We start from the raw sequence: 11686 nt of genomic DNA, 5'->3' as shown, positions 1-11686 counted from the left end.
CCTAAGAATCACCTCAAAGATCGAGATGTTGGAGAAAGTCAGAAATTTGATTAAATGTGTAGTAATTTATAGGGGAGTGAAAGTGGGAAGTTTAAAGAGGTAATGCAAAAAGGGGCTTAATTTTTTCTTTTCCTATTAGCTATATTTTTTTTTCTGGAATTTACTAGTAGGTGAGATGAATTGGATGCTTCAGAATACTAATAATATATTTAGACATTTTGTTGGAAAGAAATAATGAGAGTATAAAGCTAAATAAAAGAAAAATAGCTGCTAAGCAATTTTGTACTCCACATTTAGAAAACAAAAAAGAAACATTTTCTTCTTGTACATTAGAGTTTTCTTGGTAAAGGTGCAGTGTAGGACAATTTATCAATTACTGGGATTGAGATTTTAGTGAATAGAGATTCTAAAACCCAGAATTCATTAGAATTGTCTCAGTTATATTATTATGTATTGGATGATGAAGATCAAGTCCTGGGTTGGAAGAAAATGAAATACAATAAGAATGAACAGACAGAATAAATCAACATACGAATATTAAGGCTCTACAGTTTTCTGTAAGGTCAAAGTACTATGCTTCGAACTTTTTCTCACTTCCAAAATTATAAATCAGATCATGTACTCGTCCAATGGCATCCATCCCAATTCAAACGCTATGCTTGACCTACAGAACTTGAATCATCTGCATGCCCTTTTTCTGTGACCTAATTTATTTTGATTCACTTTTTGCTCTCTCTGTTCATATTAATCTGCTTGAAGTTTTCCCAAATACAACAAACATATTTCTACCACAATAGATTGGCATTTGCTATTTCTTCTGCTGGAGAATTTCTTTCCTCATGTTCATGCACATAATTAGTTCCTATCTCTTCTAAAATGTCACTATACGAAAGAGGCTGTTCTTGACTATTCCATTTAAAATATCGTCTATGCCCTTGCCTCACCTTATATTTTTTCAGTATACTTATCTCCTGAGATACCTATTAATGTTTTACTGGTTTATATTTCCAAACAACCATGTAAACTCCCCATAGGCAGGCTTTCCTCTGTCTTATACCTTGCTGTGTCTCCAGCATCTAGAAGAGGCCTGGCAGCTAGCATCACTCAATAAGTATTTGTTGAATGAAAGTCATTGCTGACAAACTTATGGAGGGCATTTGATTATTTGTGCTCTGTGTTCCCATTACTGTGCAGTGACAATGTGTGGGGGAGGGGGTTACCTTCTGTCTTGTAGAAACTGAGATAAAAAATGTGAGGACCTTCGAGGCTGAGAAAATTTGCTGCAACAGAGGAAACCAGGAGCCAATCAAATGTTAGATAAATAGGCCCAATGATCTAGCTGAGCTTAAGGATTACATGCTTGGAAAATATAAAATACTACAGACTAAATTAGGAATAACTGACTCTAAAGGACCTTTGACATAAAAAACAGAAATAAAGAAATTTCACATAAAAGTATATTTAAAATATATTGCATTTACCAAAACAATGGATTTCTGTTACTCAGAAATAGCCCTGCAAACAGCTTAATAGTTTGAAATTGCAACCATCCAATCAAACATCCATTAGGAAGGCAGGTATCTTGAAACAAAGAAAATACACTAAGTCATACTCTTTCTTGTATTTTATTTTGTCTTTTTGATAATTCAGCCAACTCCTGTAAAAACATTTATATTCTTCTTGGTACAGAATAGCTATTTATAGATCATTTAAGTTAGTATAATGCAGGGCTCAAAATAATATTTGACATAGAATAGATAATTAAATACTTGTTAAATGGGTATCAGAATAAATACAAATTATCTTCAAGCATCTGCAAGTTAAATTTAAATTTCTCTTAAATTTTTCAATTATTATATTTTTTCCCACGTAAATATAGTCTACACACTTTATTCATATTTATTTTCCCAAATAATATTTTAAATATACCTTTCTTGATTAAATTTCACCAGTTATTATCGAATGCCTAGAGGATCAAGTTCAGGCTGTTTCCCATATCATTAATGTCAACAGGATATTCAATTGGAATTTTTTAGCTGCTTTGCTCTCTCCTTTAAGGAGCTATTATATGGAAATTGGATTTTTTTACAGCTTAGGTAGAATTTTTGAAAGTAATGGATTTGACTCCAACTTAAAAGTTCACAAAATCATTTTTAGATTCCATAATATTTGGAAACTGAAATTTTCTTTCTTCCATTTTCATATTCTAATGCTGTATATAATAGACAGAATAATTGGTCACCGATAAAGTGAATTACTGCTCAGTCAAACGTGTCTTCAGTTAAGGTACTCAATTTTAATGATAATGATTAGGATTATATAACACAGTTGAGAAGAGGCAACTCTGATGATCATTCATTGTGGAAATGTATAATTTATCTTTATATACAACTATCTTTCTTATGACTGTAATTTCATGTTTAATTATATTTCAGAAAATTAGATACCAAATTGAAGTATGGCAAAAGTACCATGAATATTGAACGGTTTTTTGACCTCAGCTTGTATTTACTTTCTTTCAATGTCTTTTGTTCTCATTCAAAGTTATAGTTAAGGAATCATAAAATATTAAAACCAAAAGTGACTTTAATGCATAAATTTTCTGTGCACGGCATGTACCAATTCTTTATCAGTTCTTGAAAACAGTCATTTTATATCTACTTGAATTATCAGGCATTACCTTTGAATGCAGGGTATTTCTAACATCTAATAGTCGGAAACTGATTACATCCTAAGGGTGTGTTGTAGGCAAACCAATAGCTCCCCATCCCTCAAAGATGTCCACATTCTTATTCCAGGAATCTTGGAATACGTTAGGTTACATGGCAAAGGGAAATTAAGATTGCAGATGGAATTAAATTTGCTGATCACTAGACATTGAGATTATTCAGGTGAACCCAATGTAATCACAAGAGTCCTAATATGTGGAAGAGAAAGACAGAGGGTTCAGAGTGATGTAATGTCAGAAGACTCAAGTGGCTATTGCTGGCTTTCAACATGGAGGAAGGGGCCTATAAGCCAAAGAATACAAGCAGCCTCTAGAAGCTATAAAAGGTGAGAAAATCTGGACGTTCCTTGGCAGCCTCCAGAAAAGAATGCAGTCCTGCTAACATTTTGATCTTATTCTAACAGGACCCATTTTGAACATCTGACCTCCAGAATTGTGAGATAAAAAATTTTGTTGTTTCTGATAATTTGTTACAGCAGCAATAGGAAACTAATGGAGGCAGTGAGTAGTGTGCCTACATATAGGGAGTATGATACTCAGCTTGGCTTTTGAAATCTTATAGACCTAAATATAGATATTTTTTCCTCTACTAATTTACTAAATGTATGACATTAGGTAACTAACTTAATCCCATCTAATGTTGATTTCTTTGGCTATAACAATGCATGCTTCAACAGAATTGTATAATGATTAAATAAATGCCTTGTGGTAAAGCACTTAGCCCTCGAGAACAGTAAGTGATAAACATTATTGCTGCCATTTAAAGTAATTGTTCTATGCCAGGCATTGTATAGGTGTCTTACATTTGTTATGACATTAATTCTTCCAACAACTCCTTTAGGATGTCCTTACCCAAGATAAAACTTGGGTTCAGACAGGGTAAGTGACAGGGCCAAAATAATGTCACTAGAAAGTGAAAGAGTTATAATTAAATTTTTTTTTTAAAAATTAAAAGCGTATATGTATATATATGTGTGTGTGTGTGTGTGTGTGTGTGCGCATATTGAGGGCCAGGCCATTGCTCTGACATCTAAAAGCTAATACTTCAATCCAGCCTCTTCCAAAAGAAAACCTCAAAGCAAACTTGTTTCTCAATGCCTGATTTATTAACAATGACTAATTAATAGAATGTCTATACAACCTCTTGCCATCTTAGAAATGTATATATTTTGGAGCACCCTGTACTTGAACTCCTTTATGAATGAAACTTTCATGCATTATAACTAGTCATAAGAGCTAGCTTAGATTTTATTAAACAGTGTACATATCTCTCTCTATATATATATGCGTGTGTGTGCATGTATACATACACACACATATATATGATGTAGAACCCATCAGATCGATATGCATTGATTATGTATACAGAGTGAATGGCAGATATCCAGGAGAAAGAAGAAATGGGTTTGGCAGCTAGCCAGTCTCTTCCACAAGACTTGAATAAGCCAACTGAGGAAAGTAGAGTGAAGTAAGAACCTGTCAGCACATTGTTAGGGAGATGAAAAAAAAAAATGGTGAATAGGAGGCAGGACTAAATTGCAGCTCCCACTCTAACAGACACCTCACATTGTGAACTTTTGCTCCAAAAACTACTGCAGGAATATATCAGTAAAGCTGAGAGAATCCATATATACTTTGAAGGAAGTCAATTGCTCCTGTTGGACCTAGAAAACAGCTAATATACTGTGCTGGTATCCACAGCTGAGAGACCTGAGGACAGGTCACATTTTTGGACTCTGTGGAGACATCCCCAGGTTCTGTCCCAGAGCCTAGTAACACTGCTGGGTTGCTAGATCCAGAAGAGAAATAACAGTCACTATAGTTTGGCTCTCAGGAAGCCAAATCCCTAGGGAAAAGGGAAGAGTACTATATCAAGGGAGCATCCATGAGATAAAAGCAGCCTTGAGCCTTTTGGAACAGCAGCCTTGAGCCCCAGATCTTCCTTCTGACATAACCTACCCAAATGAGAAGGAACCAGATAAACAATTCTAGTAATATGACAAAACAAAGTTATTTAACACTCCCCCCCCGCCCCCCCCAAATCACACTAGCTCATCAGCAATGGTTCCGAACCAAGAAAAAAGCCCTGAATTGCCAGAAAAAATAATTCTGTAGGTCAATTATTAAGCTAATCAAGGAGACACCAGAGAAAGGTGAAGTCCAACTTAAGGAAATAAAAAATAATGATACAATATATGCCGGGAGAAATCTTCAGTGAAATAAATAGCATAAATAGAAAACAATCACAACTTTAGGAAATAAAGGACATGCTTAGAGAAATGTAGAATGTATTGCAAAGTCTCAGCAATAGAATCAAACAAGCAGAAGAAAAAACTTCAGAGCTCAAAGACAAGGTTTTTGAAATAACCCCATCCAAGAAAGACAAAGAAAAAGAATCTAAAAAAATGAATAAAACCTCCAAGAATCTTGGGATTATGTCAAATGATCAAACCTAAGAATAATTGGCATTCATGAGGAAGAAGAGATATCTAAAAGTTTGGAAAACATTTTTAGGGAAATAGTCAAGGAAAACTTCCCTGGTCTTGCTAGAGATCTAGACATCCAAATACAAGAAGCTCAAAGAGCACCTGAGAAATTCATCGCAAAAAGATCATTGCCTAGACACGCAGTTATCAGGTTATCTAAAGTCAAGATGAAGGAAAGAATATTAAAATCTGTGCAGTAAAAGCACCAGATAACTTACAAAGAAAAACATATCATATGAACAGCTGATTTCTCAGCAGAAATACTACATGCTAGAAGGGATTGGGGCTCTATCTTCGGATTCCTTAAACAAAACAATTATCAGCCAAGCATTTTGTATTAAGTGAAACTAAGCTTCAAAAATGAAGGACAAATACAGCCTTTTTCAGACAAACAAAGGCTGAGAGATTTCACCACTATCAAGCCAATACTACAAGAACTCCTAAAAGGAGCTATAAATCTTGAAACAAATAATGGAAACACATAAAAAGAGAAACACTTTAAAGGATGACTCTCATAGGACAGATAAAATAAAACAAAAACAGAAAAACAGCAGAAAAGAATCAAAATTTTCAGGCAACAAAGAACACAATGAATAGAATAGTACCTCACATCTCAATACTAATGTTGAATGTAAATGGTCTAAATGTTCCACTTAAAAGATAGAGAATTGGCCAAACACGGTGGCTCATGCCTGTAATCCCAGAACTTTGGGAGGCCGAGGTGGGTGGATCATGAGGTCAAGAGATCAAGATTGTCCTGGCCAAAATGGTGAAACTCTGTCTCTACTAAAATACAATAAATTAGCCTGGCATGGTGGCATGTGCCTGTAGTCTCAGCTACTCAGGGGGCTGAGTTGAGGCAGGGGAATCACTTGAACCCAGGAGGGCTGAGATCATGCCACTGCACTATAGCCTGGTGACAGAGCAAGACTCTGTCTCAAAACAAAACAAAACAAAACAAAACAAAACAAAAAAACCAGCATTGCCGAATGAGTAAGAATTTGCCAACCAAGTGTCTGCTGCCTTCAAGAGACTCACCTAACACATAAGGACTCACAAAAACTTAAGCTAAAGTGGTGACAAAAGATAGTCCATGCAAATGGACACCAAAAGCAAGAGGTGCTATTCTTATATCAGACAAAACAAAGTTTAAAGCAACAGTAGTTAAAAAAGACAAAGTGGTACATTTTATAATGATAAAAGGCATTGTCACTGGAAAGTATCACAATCCTAAATATATATGCACCTAAAACTGGAGCTCCCAAATTTATAAAACAATTACTATTAGATCCAAGAAATGGCATAGACAGCAGTGCTATAATAGTGGGGGACTTCAATATTCCACTCACAGCACTAGACAGGTTGTCATCAAGACAGAAAGTCAACAAAGAATCAATGGATTTAAACTATACCCTAGAACAAATGGACTTAACAGATATTTACAGAACATTCTATCCAACAACTGCAGAATATACATTCTATTCATCAGTGCATGGAGCATTCTCCAAGATAGACCATATGATCAGCCACAAAACAAGTCTCAATAAATTTAAGAAAATCAAAATAATATCAAGTACTCTCTCTGACCAAAGCAAAATAAAATTGGAAATCAACTCCAAAAGGAAACTTCAAGACCACGCAAATACATTGAAAGTAAATAACTTGCTCCTGAGTGATCACTGGATAAACAATGAATTCAAGATGAAAATGTAAAATGTTTTGAACCAAATGATCATAAAGACACAACCTATCAAAACCTCTGGGATGCAGCAAATGTGGTGCTAAGAGGAAAGTTCATAGCCCTAAATGCCTAGATCAAAAAGTTTTGAAAGAGCACAAATAAACAATCTAAAGTCACACCTCAAGGAACTAGAGAAGAGAAAACAAACCAAATCCAACCCCAGCAGAAGAAAAGAAATAACCAAGGTGGGAGAATAACTAAATGAAATTGAGACAAGGAAAAAAAAAGATAAATAAAAGAAAAATCTGGTTCTTTGAAAAGATAAATAAAATTGATAGACTATTAGCAAGTTTAACCTTGAAAAGAAGACAGAAAATCCAAATAAGCTCAATTAGAAATTAAATAGGAGATTTTACAATTGACACCACAGAAATACAAAAGAACATTCAAGATTACTCTGAACACCTTCATGCACATAAACTAGAAAACCTAGAGGAGATGGATAAATTCCTGGAAATACACAACCCCACTAGCTTAAATCAGGAAGAATTAGAAACCCTAAACAGACCAATAACAAACAGTGAGATGGTAATAAAAGATTTCAACAAAAAAGGTTCAGGACATGATGGATTCACAGCTGAATCTATCAGACATTCAAAGAATAATTGGTACCAATTCCATTGACACAATTATATAAGATAAAAAAGAGGGAATCCTCCCTAAATCATTCTATGAAGCCAGTATCATCCTAATACCAAAACCAGGAAGGGATATAGCAAAACAACAAAAAAACTACAGACCAATATTCCTGGAGAACATAGATGCAAAAATCCTTAACAAAATACTAGCTAACTGAATCCAATAGCATATCAGAAAGATGATCCACTATGATCAAGTGGGTTTTATACAAGGGATGCAGGGGTGGTTTAAAATATGGAAGTCAATAAATGTGATACACCACATAAACAGAATTAAAAACAAAAATCACATGATATCTCAATAGACACAACAAAAGCCTTTGACAAAATCAAGCATCATTTTATGATTAAAACTCTCAGCAAAATCAGCACACAAGGGCCGTATCTCAGTGTAATAAAACCCATCTATGACAAACCCACAGCCAACATAATACTGAACAGGGATATGCTGAAAGCATTTCCTTTGAGAAGTGGAACAATACAAGGACGCCTACTCTCACCACTTCTATTCAACATAGTACTGGAAGTCCTAGCCAGGGCAGTCAGACAAAAGAAAGAAATGACATCCAAATCATTAAAGAGGAAGTCAAACTGTCGCTGTTTGCAAATAGTATAATTGTATACCTAGAAAACCCCAAGACTCCTCCAAAACTGATAAATGAATTCAGCAAAGTTACCTGATACAAAATTAACGTACACAAATCAGTAGCTCTGCTATACACCAACAGTGACCAAGCTGAAAATCACATCAAGAACTCAACCGCTTTAACAATAGCTGCAAGAAAAATAAAATACTTAGGAATATACCTAACCAAGGAGGTGAAAGATCTCTACAATGAAAAACTACAAAACCCTGGTGAAAGAAATCATAGATGACACAAACAAATGGAAACACATCCCGTACTCATAGATGGGTAGAATCAATATTGTGGAAATGACCATACTGCCGAAAGCAATCTACAAATTCAATGGAATTCCCCTCAAAATACCACCATCATACTTTACAGACCTAGAACAAACAATTCTAAAATTCATTTGGAACCAAAAAAGAGTCTGCATAACCAAAGCAATACTAAGCAAAAACAAAAAAACAAAAAAAAATTTGGAGGCATCACATCACCACATTACCTTACTTTAAACTATTCTGAAAGGCCTTAGTTACCAAAACAACATGATCGTGGTATGGCAGTTAGACCGATGGAACAGAATAGAGAATCTGGAAATAAATTCAAACACTTAATATCTAACTGAATTTTGACAGAGCAAACAAAAACATAAAGTGGGGAAAGGACACCTTATTCAACAAATAGTGCTGGGATAATTGACAAGCCACATATAGGAGAATGAAACTGGATCCTCATCTCTCACCTTATACAAAAGTCAACTGGAGATGGATCAAGAATTTAAAATCTAAGATCTGAATTCTAGAAGATAGCATCAGAAAAACCCTTCTAGACATTGACTTAGGCAAAGAGTTCATGACTAGGAACTCCAAAGCAAATGCAACAAAAGCAAGTTAATAGGTGGGACTTAATTAAACTGAAGAGTTTCTGCACAGCAAAAGGAACAGTCAGCAGAGTAAACAGACAACCCAGAGAGTGGGAGAATATCTTCACAATCTATACATCCAACAAAGGACTAATATCCATAATCTACAATGAACTCAAACAAATTAGCAAGAAAAATACAAACAATGTCATCAAAAAGTAGGCTAAGGACATGAATAGACAATTCTCAAAAGAAGATAGACAAATGGCCACCAAACATATGAAAAAATGCTGAACATCATTAATTATCAGGGAAATGCTAATCAAAATCACAATGCAATACTACCTTACTCCTGCAAGAATGGCCATAATAAAAAATCGAAAAATAGTTGATGTTGGCATGGATGTGGTGAAAAGAGAATCCTTTTACACTGCTGGTGGGAATGCAACTAGTACAACCACTAAGGGAAACAGTGTGGAGTTTCCTTAAAGAACTAAATGTGGAACTACCATTTGATCTAGCAATCCCACTACTAGATATCTAACCAGAAGAAAAGAAACCTTTAGATAAAAAAGATGCTTGCACATGCACGTTTACAGCAGTAGAATTTGCAATTGCAAAAATATGGAACTAGTCCAAATGCCCATCAATCAACGAGTGGATATATATGATGGAATACTACTCAGCCATAAAAAGGAGCGAATCAATGGCATTTGCAGCAACTTGGACGGAACTTGTTTTGTTTCTTTATTATTATTATTAATAACCAAAGACTAAATTTCAATAAAGACCAAAAACGAGCGGAGAAAGTGGCAGCCTTTTTATTTGCAAATATGTAGGCACTCTCGGGCGAGGTTCACTGTTCCCCGGGGAAGGGGCCAGGGAAGTCACGCAAGGCCTTGCCAGCGGCAGACTTTTATGCCTAGGGGCTGGAAGGGGAGGAAGAGGGGAGGAGTTTGGGGCGTTTGTGTAGGAGTGGCTTCTTGAATTTCAGTGTCCCCGGCTTGACGTCACTCTGCACATGCTCAGTTGATTTCCTTCTTTTCTGGGGTGTGGGAATTTTTCCCCGGCACAGGAAAGTCTGTGAGAAAGAACTCCGAAGCAATAGGGATTGTGCCTTCTTGTTCATCTTCCTCCATCTTGTCCTTTCTCCCGCACCCAAACAGTACTGGAGAATATTATTCTAAACAAAGTAATGCAGAAATAGAAAACCAAACATTATATTTTCTCACTCATAAGTGGAAGCTAAGCCATGAGGATGAAAAGGCATTAAGAATGACACAATTGACTTTGAGGTCTTCAGGGAAAGGGTGGGAGGGGTGTGAGGGATAAAGGAGTATACACTGGGTTCAGTGAATGTTGCTTGGGTGATGGGTGCACCAAAATCTCACAAATCACCACTGAATATTTTACTCATGTAAGCAAATACCACCGGTTCCCTCAAAACCTATGGAAATAAAAAAAAAAAGTTTTTTAAAAAGTGAGCTACTCTCTACCAGAGTTGTAAAGGCAATCAATTATATCCTTAAGCTTTTAATCTGAGCAAGAGGATCGTGTAGTTAACGGACAATGAGATAAGGATACAGCAAGACATCTAATTTAATTTGTCAAACTTCCACAGTCTTTCACATGCTAAGTGTGTAAGGTGGACTGTCAAAGGCAATTCGGGAGAAAGCACACACTATACCTATCTCACAACGCATTCAGTGACTTCCTCTCATTCTCTGACTCTGGTTTCAAAATCTGAACCCTAGCACTCTCCTTCTCCTCCCTTAAAAATGCTTTTAGTCCCAACAACGACTCTCTGTGCTACATACAACTCTTTGTAGATTGAAGATTGGAATTGATTTTTGACAATTTTTGTCAAGTTACTTTTAAGATAAATATAATAAAAAAAGACAATGCAAATAATTCGCTACTCTTTCAAATTATTCTATAAAACATGCTTTTTAGACACTGGAAATATTCTATGTGGCTTAACGTGTTGTTAGATAGGTAAAGGGATTTTTTGAATAGGAAGAATCATATAAGTACAGAGCAAATAAGACTTACTTTCACCCCTGTAGGTAAAAAAAAATGTATTAAAATTTCTTTTTATTAAATTTGAACTACTGATTAATCATTCCTAATTCTCTTATGTTTTCCAGACATATTCCTGAGTGACTGATTAAGTATTCACAATTACCCATTTCTTACTCTTTGCTTTGTCTTGATCAAATATTATTCTGGCTTCTCTCCATCCTACAGGCCTCGAAATTCTGCTGCTCTTCAAGCCTGAGCAAGCACTAAACATTGGAATGTGCCCCTTAATTAGCTTATCCTGAGAATCGGTAGACCACAGTGGAATACTTTTCTTATCAGATTCTACTGGTTGTTTTCCCTGGCTTGCCCAAATTCCCCCTAAAGGCTCTGCTAATCTTTGCTTACCACCTCTGTCTCAGCGGTAAGCAAAATTCTTACCACTTGAGAAACTTCTTGTTATGTTTGATTTTGACATGCTTGCACATTTTTGAGATCAGATCTTTCTTCCTATTTTTTTTTTATTATACTTTAAGTTCTAGGGTATATGTGCATAACGTGCAGGTTTGTTACATATGTATACTTG

The sequence above is a fragment of the Colobus angolensis genome, unplaced genomic scaffold (assembly GCF_000951035.1).
Source record: "Colobus angolensis palliatus isolate OR3802 unplaced genomic scaffold, Cang.pa_1.0 Scaffold70, whole genome shotgun sequence".
In the NCBI taxonomy this organism is placed as follows: domain Eukaryota; kingdom Metazoa; phylum Chordata; class Mammalia; order Primates; family Cercopithecidae; genus Colobus; species Colobus angolensis.
Note: the sequence above shows the minus strand (reverse complement) of the source record.